At 32.1% G+C, this 18,867-nt stretch overlaps 1 long non-coding RNA gene across 1 annotated transcript; it reads right to left on the bottom strand.

Moving 5' to 3' along the window:
* Positions 1–1,905: 1,905 nt before the first annotated feature.
* On the bottom strand, positions 1,906–16,917 carry LOC143056435 (uncharacterized). The gene is made up of 8 exons (XR_012972339.1): positions 16,711–16,917; positions 14,539–14,601; positions 14,237–14,311; positions 10,520–10,615; positions 9,052–9,138; positions 8,525–8,608; positions 7,768–7,881; positions 1,906–6,869 (listed from the first exon to the last, which is right to left on the bottom strand). It is a non-coding gene; the product is annotated as an uncharacterized LOC143056435 (long non-coding RNA).
* Between the last annotated feature and the right edge of the window lie 1,950 nt (positions 16,918–18,867).

Genomic DNA, 18,867 nt, shown 5'->3' with positions numbered 1-18,867 from the left:
TCACTTCTATTTTTCACGTTGGTACGTATTCTTTTAGAATGGGAAGGACTCATTAAATCGTCTTTATCAAACGTTGGGATTTCAGCACTTGTTTTAGACATTTCCTTTGTTAACAGAAGTTCGCGTTCTAACAATTTTACTCGATTATTGGTATCTTTTGCATTCTGCTTCGTTAATTCAAGATCACGGTTAGTAAATGCAAGTTCATTTTCTAGTATGTTAATCCTTGATTTATATTGCTCCATTTCGTCTGACATAATTTTAAACTGTGATTTAAAGAATTGGTTGTCGTCCAATATTTTCGCCACAATCTCGGACATATCTAGAGGTGATTTTGACAATCCATCGTTTATGTTAAAACAAAAAACAGTCATTCGACAAACTGAGACCGCCAAAACTAAAAAGATTTTTGTTACTCTCATTTTTGATAGTCTAAACAACGACAAAAATTGTTCAGACAATTCCTTATCTCTATGGTGTGTAGTAAGTAGTTGCATATCACTATTGAATAGTGACCTCGACATTAAATTGTCAGTAAACAGTGCCAGTGACCTTGAACAATACAGAAAGTGAAAAGTAAAATCACAAAAATACTGAACTTCGAGCAAAATTCAAAACGGAAAGACCCTAATCAAATGGCAAATTCAAATGATAAAACACATCAAACGAATGGACAACATCTGTCATATTCCTGACTTGGTACATGCATTCTTAAATATAGAAAATGGTGGATTCAGCCTGGTTTTATAGCAAAATGATTGTTTTATTTTCAAAAATACACCTGCACCGATTGATTACTACAAACATCGCTAATTGTTATTGTATTTAACACTATATCTTAATATCTTATCTATTGTGATGTAATAAGTTAATGATTTCTCTTGTGAACTTTAAAGCTTTTTGAAAGGTTTAAAAGCGCATAGTACCCAAAAGTAACGACACGAGGGGTTACAAACCTTGATTAGCTTACACATAGTATATAGAACATTGGTATACTTTTTCGGTTTATTTTTTAATAATTTCCTCGCTTCGCATTTTTTGCCTTTCTATTATTTTTTTCTGCTATAATTGAGTAGATTTTATTGTCTGAAAAAATGAGTCCTATAACAAAACAAAATCATCTTATATTAGAAAGTTTTAGGCCCGATGATTGGAAAGCCAAAAACCAGTTAATCATTCTCTCTCTATTGACAGCACAAAAGATTCAATTCTATATACTTCAATTATATGTTTGTTGTCATATAGACATAATTAGTTTATGAGAGAAAACTTAAAAAAACACAAAAACAAAACAACATAATTACGTTAAGAAATAACAATTCTAAAAGAAAAGGACATATGGAAATAAAATGATAGACTTCTGCCCTCAATTTAAATGACTGTTTGTGAAGTAGCCAATATTTTCACATATTCCATATCATATTATTAATTTCTTAAATTAAAGCTGAATAACACGTTCATGCTGCTTTTTCATATATACATGATTTGTTTTATGTTTGATAATCCCTGATTCAAATTAACTAACCAGGTAAATGAAATAAACCAACAGCAAAATAAAAATAAAATATGTGAGTGAAATCGAACAATTTTACAAATAAACCTAAAGCAAGTTCAAAAATTGCAAAATGTTATTTGAATTTCAATTCCTAATGTTAGAAAAGATACAGTTTTACTTGTTAGAGTGTTTAAAGTGTCTAAAGCTGACAATTGATTAGCCTTTATATTCTACAGGTATACAAATTCTAGAAAGAGCTCGATCATTGTTACAGAACTTACTTATGTAAAGGTCTGGTATAAAAAAAGGGAGGGGAACGAAACCAGAGAGAAATTCAAATTCATAGATCGAAAATAAACTAACAACGCCATGGCTAAAAAAAACAATGCAAAAGTTAACAATCACATTAATATTTTTTTTTTTTTTTTTAAGAAAAACATTTCCTTAATTATGGAAGTCTCAACAACGATAACAAGCTTCCAAAATAAAATGTGACACTGGTGTTAAGATAATACAATCCATCAGTTACGACTGTCACTGAGTGTATATTCTTGAAATCTCAGTAACTCCTCAGGACGTTTTGTATTGTTAACCATATGTTTTAACTCACTAATTCTCAAAGCATCAATATAATCCAGAACGCATTTTCCGTCTCCATCTTTTGTTGAAAGATCAACGTGTTTTGCAAGAAAAATACTCATAATGGCTACGATGTTGTGTAAACATCTTTCTTTTTCGGGTTTCAAGTTGTTAGTAAATTGATGGTATTGATGAACCAGTAGATGAAACGGAGTTTGGCCAAGACTGTTACTCATATTAATGTCCCAACCTTTCGCTATCAGAATACGGATAACAGCAGCGCGCAAGGATGAACAATATCCATCGTCGATATCTCCAATGGAACACGCATAATGCAATGGTGTATTTCCTAATTTATCTGGTATACATTTATCAACCTCGGAATTTTCAAAATGACTTAGAAGTAAAAGCAGAACTTTAAACGAATCTGATGCGATCATAGTAGAGATTATATGAAATGAATTTCGTCCTTGTGTATCTTTTTGGAATGGATCTGCACCGTATTTTAACATTTCACGCACAACCGAAAGACTGTTAAGTTTATAATATACCAGCATGTACTGAAAGGATGATTTTCCGTTTTGATCATTGAACATTTCTTCTTCCTGTACAGAATCGCTTATTTCCATTGGTTCTGATCCTACTGAAATGTCTGTTTCTCGTTTTTCTCTATTTACGTCAGCGCCGTTTCTGAGCATTTCTATAACAACGTGGGGTTGGACCTGTAATCGCATAGCAACATGTAAAGGTGTTTCGCCATCATCGTTGTACATATTAATATCAACTCCCCGTTCAACAAGCGCTGTTAAGGTTGTTGTTGATACTTGAAAACTGTGTCCGTATTTGGAATATGACACAACTAAATGATGTATGGCATTTCCCGTTTCATCTTTTTCATCAGGCGAAACAATACTCGGAAGAAATTTTATGGTTCTTGTTCGTAACCTGTTTACCTGTACAGCTAAAATCAATGGATGGCCTACTTCTAAATTAGCTTTATTGTCCTGTAGAAGTTTGATACACTTCAAAACATAGTCGTCACCCGAACTTGACATAATGCAGTAGTGAAAGGGAGATAATCCATCATTATCTTTAATATTTGGATCAGCACCAAATTTCAAAAAGAGTTTAATTACTCTATACATATCGTTTCTGTGGTATCGGCATGCAATTAGTGCATTGATGAGCAGTGGTCTGTCTTCACTATCTTTTTCATTGATGTCTTGTATATTGGTAAGTAATAAATTCAATACTGAAAGTCGTCTGTGTTTTTCTTGTATTTTTGAAATACAATGTGTTAGTACGATATGTTTATCGTCATCTTGAAGGTTCATCTTTGCTAGCAGATCTTTCTTGTTTGTTGTTTTAATCAGTGACAATATTATCCATGTTCTTACATTAAATTTGTGTGAATCGCTTGAACACAAATCGACAAGCGAATCCTTTTCGCTTTGCGATAGTTCTTGACAACACTGATATACAGTTTCAATTATCAAAACGTTAGAGTTCGTCAAAAAATATTCTATATGTTTAAGGAAGAAGTCTTTAAAAAAGTCTACATTGTACAATAGTTTAATTACGTTTTGAGCATCTTTAGTGAAACGATTTGATTGGTCCTGTATACAGCATAGTCTTTGAAGTGGAATTTCTTTTGATCGGTTCTCAGTGAATACTTGGAGATCTAATTGTGTGTTCTGCTTTAGCAGTTTACCGATTTCAAATTTTTCTGAGCATGTACATTTGAATAGACAATGTAAGGGCGTTTCGCCATTATGATTTGCTGTATTAGTCACGGCACCAGCATTTAACAAGATACTGACAAGGGAATGTCTTTTTGAATGGAGAAGTTTATTAACATCTGTGCAAGAACAAGCTAAATGCAGTACTGTGTTTCCAGAAGAATTATGGTGATTTATGATACGCTTTTGTTGTTGTGGTGTCATTGAATTTAATACCATATTCACTAATTCTGGTGTGTCAGTAATTTTATGATCTGGGGAAACCATGTAATGAAAAAATGTGTTTTGTTCGTCATCTGTGAGGCTAAAATCGGCCCCTCTGTCAATTAAATCCTGAACAAGTGTCTTAGTTATTTTCCCATTTAAAGCAAGTTTCATACCAATTGTGTATCGCTCCCTTCGTGTGTCTTCTTCACTCGACTCTATGCCATATTCCGTGCTTTCCCGAGTAACTTGTGTACTGACATTCGTTTCGGAAGATTCCGATGACATTGTCGGACATAATGTACTCGTTAAAAATTCCATTTCTTCAACGTCATCGTCTTGTAAATTCGGGCTAATATTTGGAAGACTCTTCAAATAGTTGGCACAGTAAATTGAAGAAGCCTTAAACGGTTTTGAATCTCTTGGTATGACATATATTTTCGATCCTGGTTGATCGTCTGGTACCATGTAACCTTGTTCACTAATACTGTGTTCCTTTACTTGATAATTTACGCTTGCTTTATACTTTACAAACAAATGAATAACTTCAAGTGATGTTGCAGTAAAAATTGGGGTTCGATTGCATTTGTCAGTTGTGTTTAATACTCTCTGTACATCTTTCTCGGGAAAGCTCTGCAGAATGTATTCTATAATTTCGATGTTTTTAATGAAATGAAGGACTGTCTTGCCATCAAAATCTTGAAGTCTTATTGAATCGCCCATTTCTAACATTTTCTTGCATATGGCCACACTATTAGAATAAAAAATTGGAGTTCGTCCGTCTTTATCTCTTTGCTCAATTGAACAACCTTTATTTATGAAATACTGAATTAAACTTTCATGTTGCACTCTATGCAACAATGTTTTACCATGTCCGTCTGTTTGCATAAAATCTGTATCGATATTTCGATCTTCCAAAAAATTAACCATACTTATACTTTTTGAAAACGGCAGTAACGACTGGGTTGTAATATTGTGAGCTTTTGATATTAATAATTTTGCAATATTAATATTGTCATAAACAACAGAGTACCAAATTGCTGTTCTGTCATGTGCATCTTTCCAGTTGATGTCTATTCCTCCATCAAGTAAAGTTGATATAGTTTTCAAAGAACTATCTGAATTCGACGAACAGTTTTCCATATCGTTCACGAAATTTTTTACTGCTCTCACCAATGGTCTGTGATTTGAATTAGCTTTAAATTTAGCTTTGTTATCAAGCAAAAACAACAATGTTTCATGTTTACGTAGGTTCTCACCGAAGACCGTTGCTTGTATAGCAGACATTCCTTCTTTGTCATGAACCGTACACCAGTCACAGAAATGAGTTTGCGATACTCTATTTTCATGTATTGAACTATTAACGTCTGCCATCAAATTAACTAAATCCTTTAAAATGTGAGTCGGGAATCCATACCAGCAGGCTGGTACAAATGCAGCTGATGCTTGTATACGAACCCAAAATTTGTCCTCAACACAGTCATAGAACTTGCGACTAAGCAACAATAAACAAAGTTGTAAAGCATTGAGAGAAGAAGCCCAGTATAACAAAGATCCATTGAACAATGCCAATTGATGATTTTCCTGTTCAGTGACTTGTAAAATAAAACGAAGCCTGTTTATATCATCTCTTCTTAAACTTTCCAACAGAACAATAAAGCTATTCACAAACCGTGGAACTGTAAACGCTTGATGTTTACAGACTTCAATGATGTTTCCACGTTTAATTTCTTCGATAAATCTTGCTGAAAGATTTTCGTACTCGGCCTCTCGTATCGTTACAACTTCATCATCAATTGATTTCTTAAAATCAGTAGTTCGGACACGCTTAACAATGAATTGAAATGGAAGCCATTTTATTGCCTCGTGTTCTAATGTTTCACTGAAAGAAAAACAAACGGCCTCTAACACACAAGAGTGTGTAAATTGTATAGTCATGCTTTCTTGGGAAATAAATGCATCATCAACCCTTTTCAATGCTGATTTTAGGCGCGTGGTGAACTGTCTTACAGTTGGGAAATGAACGATGTTCTGAAGTAAATAAAATTCATCACTTTCGCTACAAAGTCGGTTAAGCGTACTCTCTTTGATTTCTCCATCCCTTATTAATAAGAACACTAGGAGAGCATATACATCAGCATCAGCCTTATGTAAACGATGTATCTCTTTTCTTACATATTCAACGGGAGATGTAAAGAATTCAGTACCTTTATCAAAAAGCTTATCGTTCTTTGTAAACATATGGACACAATTCGGATAGCCAATTGGACAGTTGCTATTTATTATTTTCTGCTTCTCTACAGCTGAAATTGTTTTGTGTGCTCTATATTTTGATAGATGAGTGTCGAGAATTTCAGTACGTTCTGATGGTAATAACCCGACATCCGACAGGTCGACAATGTTGGTTTTATCAAGTACCTGATTTGACTTGAGATATTCCATGATTCTGGACAGAACGCTTTTTCTGCATGTCATTATAACGAACAAACAATCTTCATTTTTTATTTCATCATCGAAGATTATACCAATACTAGTAATTAGTCTTTGATTATCATCATCTCTGTCTGAACAGTAGGTGAACCCGAATAAATCATCGATCAAAACAACCTGTTTCTTTCTCCACTGAACCTGTTCTCTCCACTGTGTAATGTTGTCAACTTCCCTTAAACTGTACCCTTCAGACATCTTTTGATTCGCAAGCTTCATTGCTATAAACGACTTCCCTTCACCTGATGAACCTGTTATCAACACGTGATGTTTTTTATTGAGTTTTTCCTCTGCATCAATATAACCTCTAGTTTCCACAAATAAATCTTCTACTGCGTTGAACTGCTTCAGAAAGTACTCTTCCCCTACAAAAGTATTTGATCGAATAATAGAGTCGAATAAAGAGACTAAAATGTCTAGAACATTAACTGTAATGTGGTTTTCTGTGTTTACAAAAGCAGAAATATAAGATTTTTTAAAAGTTTTTTTGTATATCTAAATTCATCTATTCATAGTGTAGCATGCAAAATTCAATGTTTAATTTTCAGTTTATCAATAATATTTTGTATTGTGATCAAAATAAGGTTTTCACTTCCCCTAGCAAAATCGTACCTCGTGCCGGTTTTGTTTAAATGCTCTTGAATGTTTTATGTATATTAAGATCTCGAATGTACCTAATGAGGGTTTTTGGTATTACCATTACACTATGGTTAGAATTAGCTGCATACGTTTCATTCTAATATTCCCTGCAAGACACATTCGCTATACAAAATTTAATAAACTCAACGAACAGAACTATTTCCATATTGCCTACAGATTATTATCAAGTTTGGTTATATATTTCCTTCCTGTTGAAATTAAACAGGAACTTTACAATAACTCTTTACAGCTATAATGTGTTTGTGATCATGTTTGTTCTTGCTTTTTAAAAATTCGTGTGATAGAGAATGTAATGCAGGTACTAGTATGTTTATTGTGATCTCTGAATATATTTTAAATCTGGCTTGAATAAACATGCAAGTGATTTTGCATCTTTGTGGTTTCACCATCATGAGTTAGGAATAAATCGCGTGACGATAAAGACTTTATGATAAATAACAAGCAACTTTTCCCAAGTGAGTCAAGTTAATTGTCTTGTTTTGAAAACTAATAGCCAACTCGTTTATATATTATAACAAAATAAAGCAAATAATGTGAATCTTGTGAGGTAGACCGTTGCTGGTTTTGTAATTACAAATAAAATAGTTGTTAACTCATGCTCACGTTGTATATTTTCTTCCTCTTCAGTTCGTCGTATGTTGTAAGTTATACTGGCTATTTTTATTGTTTTCTGGTCTCCAAAAATAAACGTTTCTCCTTTAAGGTTTAAAACTGAACCTATACAAGAAATAATATATATACTATATACTACTATCTAATAAAAGATATCATGATTGATGGAGAGGTGGTATAAATTGCACAAGAAAGTAAATTAAGGCATAACATATATCATATTGAACAAAATGACCATTCTATTCAAACAATATTAAATGTATAACTGAAAAAAAGTGATGCAAATTGTATTAAGTTTATATATTCTATTTACATTATTTATATATAAGAAGATGTGATATAAGTGCCAATGAGACAACTCTCCATCCAAGTCATAATTTGTAAAAGTAAACTTTTATAAGTCAAAGTACCTATATATATTAAATATACTAAATATATATTTACATGTGACTATTTTTGTTGATGTTACCAATTATGTAAATCAATTGTATCTGATTTGATGCCCTTTATGGGCCCTGTAATTTGGGAAATGAAAATATTCTATTCTATTCTATATTATCTTGCTGATGATTTTTAATTCCAATTCTGATGAAAAATAGCAAATTAATTTTGTCTAGTTACAGGAATGAATGTCATAGTGTACAAAAACACAAATATTCGTTACAAAACAAAATCGTAGCTGAAACAATTAGATATTTGATTATTTACGTCTATGAAAAATACAACCCTTCCATTATGCTATACCTACTTCCCGAAGTACAGCCATCACCTAGCACAGATGATATACCGCCAGTCATTGGACGGTCATTAGTCATGTTACTCTCCATCGATGCTGAAATATATTTTTTAAAGAGTTGAGAAACAAATAAGACATTCAAAAATCATAAGCCCACTATAAAAACAAACAATATCATACGAAAAGGCAAACCAAAATTACAAAAAATAACTTAAGAGAAAAAAAGAAACTTAAGACAATGATTGATAGGAACCCAAAAACCTCTTCATTAATGAAGCAAATTGACAAATTTGAGAATTGTAGGAATTAAAAGTGTTAATCAAAAACTGTTATGAGTCTTATATAGTCGAAACTTTCACTTTGTGTATTTCCCTTATCAAATTATAAACTTTTCAAGTGATATTATTTTGTGAGCTTTTCACAGTACCTTTAGTTTTAGAAATTTAGTTATGCTGATTCAGTTATTTATGTATAGCTACATATAGATAGGATTGGTTAATAAGAATACCGTATTGCTATGTTACTTTTGTTTGTCCTACCTGTTTCCAAAGGAACCTCTTCCCTTGATGACGACAGATCAGTGCTAGATGTACTCCACGTATGTTGACGACGTTTTGATTTACCTGCTGGAAATATTAAATGCATTTTTATATCATTTAACTGTTGGTGCAATATTAGTACGCGAGGTAGAAGTTAGTAGCTAGTGCGTCTGCACTGCGAAGATTTTTAACACATTGTTCTTTAATTCTCAGAATGATATTCTCGAATAAACTAAGGTTCCATCTCCTTAAGGTAAACTCGACCTAAGATAAAAGAGAGACGAAAGATACCAGAGGGACAGTCAAACTCATAAATCGAAAATAAAATGACAACGCCTGTCTAAAAATGAAAGAAGACAAACAGACAAACAATAGAACACATGACACAACATAAAAAACTAAAGAATAAGCAACACGAACCCCACTGAAAACTAGGAGTGATCTCAGGTGCTCCGGAAGGGTAAGCTCCACATGTGGCACCCTTCATGTTGCTTATGTTATAACAAATCCGGTAAATAGTCGGTAAGTCACAATCATGAAAGGGAAGGGGATTGTAGTTACGACGCGACGTAAATGTGGCGAAATTTATATGTCCATGTTGTCCATAACTCTTTTTGTGTTAGGTTGTTATACATCATTGGGTTAAAATGATTTAGTTTAAGCGTTCATGATGATAGTAAATTGTGAAAAGCGTTTATTAAAGTGTTATTTATATTTAAGTCTTGATTTCAACTGTAAAAAAAACCAACACTTTGAAGATCAGTTCACATATGTGAACAAGATCTTATAGAAATGCACATGAATAATAAATGTTATCTAAGAGTTAATGACAGAGCAAACCAATAAGGACAGTAACAAAACACATCTAGAGGGCACATACATTCTACAAAATAACACTTTTATCTATAGAAAAGGCAATCACTTAATCATAAGGTATCTATAAAAGTCGTGATTACATTTAACAGAAACTAACAAAATGCTGACATCATTACACAATCGAAGAATAACAAAGCATTTTAAAATATTACATGAAACAGTCATTGAACTTTTTAAGAGAAATAACAATATTGTTTAAAACTTATGGGGAAAATGTGGGCATACTCATTTGGTTTGTTTTTCAGTGATTTGTAAGTTGCATTTATTTCGTACAAACTTTGCATTATCCAATCTTTGCGTTTTGGCAAGTGTAATCTTATAGTTCGTTTGTGTTGTATTGTCTTTTGTTTTTTGTTGCACTTCAGTGTTTCTGTTGTTTCGTTGTTTTCCTCTTATAAGTGATGAGTTTCCCTCGGTTTTAGTTTTTTAAGCTATTTGCTTTTTCTCAATCGATTTATGACTTTCGAACATCGGTACACTACTGTTGCCTTTATTGATTCCGAATACCTACTTCTTATGGCATTGCATCGCCAAAACGGATTAAATGATATTATCAAAAACGCATTATACAATATTTTGTTATATAACTTACTGCTAGTATCATCTGAACTGCGTCTGTCTTTACATCCCTCCCCAGTTCCCGATGAACTGCTCTTTCCTTGTATACTTTGTCTGGCTTGTATGAACTCTAAACATTTATTATGCATGTATTATTATGAATAAATATAAATAAGTAGATCTATGGTAAAGGGTAAATCATAAGTTCTTAACCATAATGAAACCTAAAAAAGACACAAGAAATTTAGCACAAGCGCTGACCAAACGTCCTTCCTATCTGGATCTGGAATTGTAACGGTATTTGAAAATAGTGACGAAACTATACTCGGAATTATCCAGAGACTAACCAAACTGTGAATGGAGAAAACCTAAAATTTTAGAACTATTACACTGTATTTACTCTAGCTAAAAAGAGATTGACTACATATTTTCATTTAACAATGCCTTTTCTATAAAAATGGGAATTAAAGATACAATTTCATTGTTTGAGGTTATAGATACTTTGTGAAAAAAAATATTTCCAACAACATAATATATACAGAGGATGATATCATCCACATTCTGGAAATTTGATTGACAACATATGTGTTGAGTTTGCTGGATTGTTTTTTTTTTTAACACATAATCAGCACTGCATTATGTTAACATAACTACACCATGACAATCTTCTGAATGATTTATAATATGTAGTCTTGCCTCCAATTGTATATAACATGTTCTGTTCTGATATAAATATACATATTTATGATATACCTATAAGCTGTATTGCTTTTGGTTTGAAATAAACTATGTAACTATTAAAATCATAGATTACACTCTTTTGCATGTACAAATTACGCAAGAGTGTGTTCCTGCCACATCCACTGCCCCTATACGGTTACGTGGAAGAACAGCCATAATCGCCAATACATAATATTTACAATCACCATCCTAAATTTGTTTTCTAATACAATGTTTCTCTGTCTCAACTCACTAGCAATATGGAGTCTAAGATCATAATCTACCAGAATATAATTGATATATTTTACTGAATGTGGTTTGCCTTTTAATGAGGGACTTTTCGTTTTGAATTTTCCTCGGAGTTCAGTATTTATGTGATTTTACTTTTTGGCATGGCAGCTGATTCATGTATGGCCGACGACGCGCTTTACCTGTCGGCGAACCGGTCTCGCTCATTATTGGAGTGTGAGCGATTTCTTCATCCACGTTTTCTTTTTATTTTGATTTTGGTTGTCTTGAATGAGTTCATATACATCGGCGGACTTCTGTTGTCTTAATTTCAATTAGTATCTCAGTACCTTTTATCTCTTATCTATGAGAGTATTATTCAATGAAAAAATTGAATACAAATTCTGAAATTCGAATACTAGTGCTTTACGAACAAATTTTTAAAATGCAATGAATTCTTAAAATTGAGAATGGAAATGGGGAATATGCCAAAGAGACAACAACCCGACCATAGAAAAAACCACAGCAGAAGGTCACCAACATGTCTTCAATGTAGCGAGAAATTCCCGCACCCGGAGGCGTCCTTCAACTGGCCCCTAAACAAATATATACTAGTTCAGTGATAATGAACGCCATACTAATTTCCAAATTGTACACAAGAAACTAAAATTAAAATAATACAAGACTAACAAAGGCCAGAGGCTCCTGACTTGGGACAGGCGCAAAAATGCGGCGGGGTTAAACATCTCAACCCTCCCCTATACCTCTAACCAATGTAGAAAAGTAAACGCATAACAATACGCACATTAAAATTCAGTTCAAGAGAAGTCCGAGTCTGATGTCAGAAGATGTAACCAAAGAAAATAAACAAAATGACAATAATACATAAATAACAACAGACTACTAGCAGTTAACTGACATGCCAGCTCCAGACTTCAATTAAACTGACTGAAAGATTATGATTTCATCATATGAACATCAGGCACAGTCCTTCCCGTTAGGGGTTTAGTATCATACCATCATAACATATATGAGAAGAACATAACCCGTGTCATGCCAACAACTGGTTTTTGAATAAATGTGTTTAGTTCCGATGCAAAGACCCTATAAGTGAATCAATATTAACGCCAAAATATGCAATCTTTAATTACCTGACAACAGTATCGTAACTATATCCCTTCTTAATAAGTCTATTCAAAGGGTTTGTTAGTTTTTGAGGTGAATACTGTCACCTTTGTGCTTTATAAAGAATGTTTCCATAAAAAATTGGATGTGAAATACCTGAACGTATAAGAAGTCTGCATGTTGAGCTATATTTACGAATGATGTCCTTATACCGATGATAAAATTTAGTAAATGTTTTGACTAGTTTGTGATATCGAAAACCCTGGTGTAATAATTTTTCAGTAATACATAAATTTCTCTCGTTAAAATCTAAAACATTGTTACATACACGAGCGAATCGTACAAGTTGAGATATATAAACACCGTAAGATGGTGACAAGGGAACGTCACCATCTAAAAATGGATAATTAACGATAGGAAATGAAAAATCATCTCTTTTATCATAAATTTTAGTATTCAGCTTTCCGTTAGTGATATAGATATCAAGATCAAGGAAAGTGTAGTGGTCATTGTTAGTATTAGCTTTATATTAAGTAAGTTCAACGGGATAAATTTCTTTAATATACATACTGAAGTCGTAATTATTGAGAGCCAAAATATCATCCAAATATCTAAAAGTATTATTAAATTTGTTTATCAGATGTTGTTTCGATGAGTCTTTGCTTATTTTGGTCATAAATTGTAACTCATAGCAATACAAAAACAGGTCCGCAATAAGTGGTGCACAGTTAGTCCCCATTGGAATTCCGATAATCTGACGATATACGGAATCCCCAAAGCGAACAAAAATGTTATCTAGTAAAAATTCAAGGGCATATATAGTATCAAAGCATGTCCAATTGACATAGTTTTTTTGTTTATTGCTACTAAAAAATGATCTAAAAGAGTTTGAACATATATATTCACATTCTGGCTTTTTAAATGCCCATTTAATTAGGTGTGTGAATTTTTTCTTAATGAGAATGTAAGGCAATGTGGTATACAGGGAAGAAAAATCTAAACTTTGAACAGATTTAAAATCACCAATATAAGCATGCAATTTATCAAGTACTTCCAACGAGTTCTTGACACTCCAAAAGTAATTCATTCCACTATTTTCGAAGGCCTTATTTGAACAATTTATTATCAGGTTTTTAATTGTACCAAGTGTGCTGGTAAGAAGAATAGACAATTTAGTAGTGGAACAATGGCTTGAAGACGAAATACATCTAAATTTGTAAGGTGTTTTGTGTAGCTTCGGAAGCCAGTACATAGTTGGGACTTTCATTGTATTTGGCTCTGCTTGTAAAGCGGTAGCTAAAAGTTTATGTTTGTTACAGATGTCGTTTTCTGAAAATGGAGTCAGTTGGAATGTTGGTGAATTGGTGATTTCTTTTTTCAGAACCTCAATGTAAAATTTACGTCAAACAATAATAATATTATTAGCAGCTTTATCGGCCGGGACAAAAACAAATTTCTTGGCTAGTTCTTTTAGTTTATGTTGTTTAGTTTTTCTTTTTATTTAAAACAATATAGTTTAAAACTTTTGTAGAAGGTGTCTTTCAAAATTAAATCTGGTTGATAATTTAAAAAAAAATAAACTGTTTGCAAAAAGCATTCACAATTCAATTATGTTAATCGTTAATATTTGAAGTCAATGTGACAACTATTACTGTTAAATTCGTAAAACATTAAATACCTTCAGTAACCTTTGGTGATTTAAATGTCGACTCCTCCATTGAATTAGAACATTGCGGTTCTGTATCGTTGCATACTAAAGAAAAACAAATAGCATTTATAAAGATGAGTGAATGTTTAACCTTTTCATACCTAAAGTAAGCATACAACTCATAAAAACAAATACAAAAAATACTCATTCAACTTTTCAGTTTTGAAAGATTGAAATATCGATGACCTACTGTCTTTCTTATTTTATACCGACATTTTATTTTCAAATGATATTTGTGAAACATAAATTATGAAAAATGTTATTCACAGCACCTTTTTTATAATCTTTGTCCTTTTCAATTGGACTCATACTACGCTTCTTGCTTTTGAGTAGTTCTGAAACAAAGAGAAAATAAATTGTGAATGAAAACGAATTAATCACCTTACCTAACTTAAAGTAATTTCAATGTTCAGGAATAGATATAATCATGTTTGTATTTTCTTGTCTCTTTTTAATGATTATTGAGCGCCATTGAAATGTGCATGTGTAAAAAAAGTTTGCATAATGAATTAGGTATCTGTATCTCTTGTAAAATTAACATCATTTTTAAGTAATACTGAAATGTTCATAACTTGTTATGATTTCAAATTACTGTTAGCGAGAAGAGCAGCAAATATTTCGTGATGTTTATTCATACTAGTTCGTATTGATATTTTAATAGGGACAATAGCTACGAGATATTAAAAACAATTTGTGTCTTTTTGTTCGATCATAACTAAAACAAATTCCTAAAATAACAATTCGCTTTTAGCAGCCTATTTTGTTAAATTTTGTCAAAAATAGCTAAGATACATCGCTGATGAATCAGTCACTTGCATGTGAATGATTCCACCTCATTGAATCCAAATTCGTGTGATGTACAATTTAACCTCTCAGAGAACATGGGTTACGCATGCATTATGCGTATTCAGTTATTAAAGGAAAAATAAATGTCAACATAAAAAGTTTATATCAGTTTATATGACTGTCGACAGATTTCGGATGTCTCTCGATGGTTAATTGAATGAAGTCTAGACAAAATTTCTCTACAAATAGTGTGAACGAAAATGTTAATAAATAGTATCAAGTCCATGCATTATTAATTGTTCATTTATACTTTTTGTAATTTGGATATACGTTATCGTATGTCGTTGAAAGGCGAATTTGACAGCTTATGCCACTTTAAAAGATATATATATATATAATGCTGTAAGCTAATTCCCAGTCGCTCTTCACTTCATTTTAGGTTTAACTGATTAATTATTAACGTTAGTTATAAATTCAATGGTTTAATAGATATAAGAAGATGTCGTATGAGTGTCAATGAGACAACTATCCATCCAAGTCACAATTTATAAAAATAAACCATTACAGGTCAAAGTATAGTCTTTAACACGGCTCACACTGTACAGCAAGCTAAAAAAAATTTAAGGGCCCTTACTAATAAAGTGTCAAACCATTCAATCGAAAAATAACAACGGTTGCATCTTATAAATAAAAAACGAAAAACTAGAACACTTATGAACCACATCAACAAACGTTCACTACTGAACATCAGATATCTGTTTTAGGACAGGTGCAAACAATTGCAGCGGGTTTAAACTTTTTAATTTTACCAAATCTTTAAGTTCTTTAACGATAGATCAATAACAACTTTATGTACTAGACTATAAAAAGGTCAATCAAGCCATTATCGGAACTGGGGCGAACCTTAAATGTCATTTAACAAAGTTGTATGCTGTACCAAATACGACAGTCACAATGTGTGTATATTTTCCTTGATTTACTGATTTACATGACACATTCATTGTTACGCTTATGTCTGTTTGTTTTGTTCACATATTGTCAGTTGTAGAATTTTTGCGACTGTCATACAATTTAAGGTTTAGGTATCTATAACAAAACAAGACACACATAGTATACCACTGTCCAAATCATATTGAAGGTACCATTTTCTACACAAGGAAATGTCCGTACCAAGACAGTAACATGACAGTTATTTTCCATTGGTTTATTGTATTTGAACTTTTGATTTTGACTCTTCGTCTGAATTTCACTTAATGGTTTTTTTTTTATTCTACATTTGAGTATCGCATACGCCAATAAGCTATTTATCTATTGATTTTGTTAACGTTGATTATACTGATCTACATCTAATAGAAAATTATTTATCAGATAACAGTAATAGTTTTCTCTGCACTATTAAAATGCATGTTTACTTTACTATAATATCATATCAGTGTTAGAAATTTAAGGTCGTGCAAATCTATAAATATACCGAAATGTCGAAATTCATAATTCTGTGTTTTGATATCTAAACATAAATAACAGAAACTGTTTACCAAAAGGGTATCATTAACGAATAACTAACGTTAATCTGAGTTTCTTTTCCTTCCAAAATATTTGAACTCTTCAATTAGTTTAATAAAATTTACAGTAAACATATGAAATCAGATGAAACCTACCAGAATCATTATCGCTTTCCTCCATCGTCTCTCTATATCCTGGATCTATAAACTATTTAATAATTAAACATGACCGAGTTAGAATACTTGTCAACACACTATTGTAGAAATCGGTTAGAATTTCAGTCAACTCATGCGGAAATTTAAAAAACCGAATTGTATTGAAGCTTTTGTAAAATTAACAATTATTTAAGTCTTTACATACGGTTGACGTATGATTAAAACTATATGTATGTGTATACTTGATCGTAATTATAGATTTTTTCATATTGAACTTAACACTGACAGAGACTGGAACTTCTTGTCTATACACGCATGTATTATGGATAATTCCGAAGCTTTCATATTATATTTTTCGTTTTCCCCATACTAAGAACTAGTTCAACTGTCGTACCAATTTGTACCACTCATTACTTTTCTATTTTCATTGTTGATATTGATTTTTTTGTAAACGCTCAGAGGCAATATATATATAATTAGAAAGAATAACTTGCATAAATAAATTATAAAAATTGAAATAGACCAAACCTTATAAGGTCATACTTTCATAACATTAAAAAGCCTTAGCGGTATTTGGCAAACCTTTCGGAGTTTTCCGTTCTCAAATACAATACTTTGTACTTAATTTTTTTGTATCATTTTCTTATCATATTGTACTCAGAGTCAATTATAGATATACTTCGGGGAAAACACAAAGAATTAAAAAAAAGAATATCATGATGTCAAAAAAACTTGAAGTGGTTTATTACTTTAGTAGTACTATAACAATTCACTCTTGATATATAATAAGGAAGATGTGATAGAACAACAAATGAGCCAACCCCCGCCGGAGTCAAAATGACGTAAAAGTTGTCATTTATATTTCACAGTACAACAATGAGCAAAACACATTCTACATAGCATAATATAATTGATCTGAAATGACAAATGCAAATCAATTCAAACGAGAAAAGTAACGGCCAAATGTATGAACAAAACAAAAATTTATATGAAATACAGCAAAGATTTCATTTATTAAACAAATTTCCTTCGCATAATTTAAAATTTCAAGGATGCATGATTTATTTATTGCATTTATAAATTTATGCATGCTTGCTTAAGCTCCAAGTATTTCATGCATGTTTGGGGTTTTTGCAAAAAGGAACTCTAACCGGCTGGCTTTGAAACCTGGGTCGACAGCCATGAGGGTCTGGGAATGAAGGTATGTTGTTTAGGGGAAGACATTCCATCAAAGTTATTGCATGGGTTCTTCTTTTTTTTTTTTACAGAGAATACCTTTGCAACTAGACGTAGCTGAGTAATTATATACATGTATCCTTACCGCTTAAGGAATGGTTTGGCATATGGAAAAGACGACATCATATAAAACCAACTAAAGAGTTGAACACAGTATCTCTATAAACAACATCTATCAAGTGTAACTTTCAATGATATCTGTCTGGGCTTGATATTTCCAAGCGATTATAAATGCATCTGCCATCTGAAAAGCTAGGTGATTAGTCCCAAAGATCATACAATGTAAACTGTGTATTGAATTATTGTATGCAAAATTTACATTACTTTTGTTGATTATTATATTAAAAATCAGATGACTATACAATAGTAACTGCTCTAAGTATATCAATATTTTTTTTTTGTCCTGTATAACTTTCATTACAGATGTTTGTGAAACAACAATAACACCCCCACCACGACATTACATGTATAGTCGTTGTACTCCTTTCCTTATTTTGATTTGCTCTAATGTTTGAGTGTGGACATGAACTATAGTAGTGCATTACCTCTCTGTGTTCGACTAGCGAGAAGGTTGCCACCGCTACTATAATTTGATCCACCAAATATTACGATTCAATTATTGGGGTTACCTTAACATAGGATTGCTACTGTCCATTTTTATTGGTAAAATTTGTATAAAAAACACCTTATAGTATGTTCATCTCTAAAGAAAGAGTAAAAATTTAAAAGTAGCAGATTCCTTGGATTTGTCAGGTAAATGTTTCATGGTGCTTTGCGATATCGATTAGTAGGATTTTCTCCCTTATATGCCATGAGACATTGGATAACGACAGTCTAGTCTTTTGATGTTCACGTGTTCTCGTAGTTAGAAAAGAAATGTGGTATGATTGCCGATGAGACAAATATCAACAAGAGACCAAA

Source organism: Mytilus galloprovincialis, chromosome 13 (assembly GCF_965363235.1).
Source record: "Mytilus galloprovincialis chromosome 13, xbMytGall1.hap1.1, whole genome shotgun sequence".
Taxonomy (NCBI): domain Eukaryota; kingdom Metazoa; phylum Mollusca; class Bivalvia; order Mytilida; family Mytilidae; genus Mytilus; species Mytilus galloprovincialis.
This window is presented reverse-complemented; position numbering and strand designations above follow the sequence as displayed.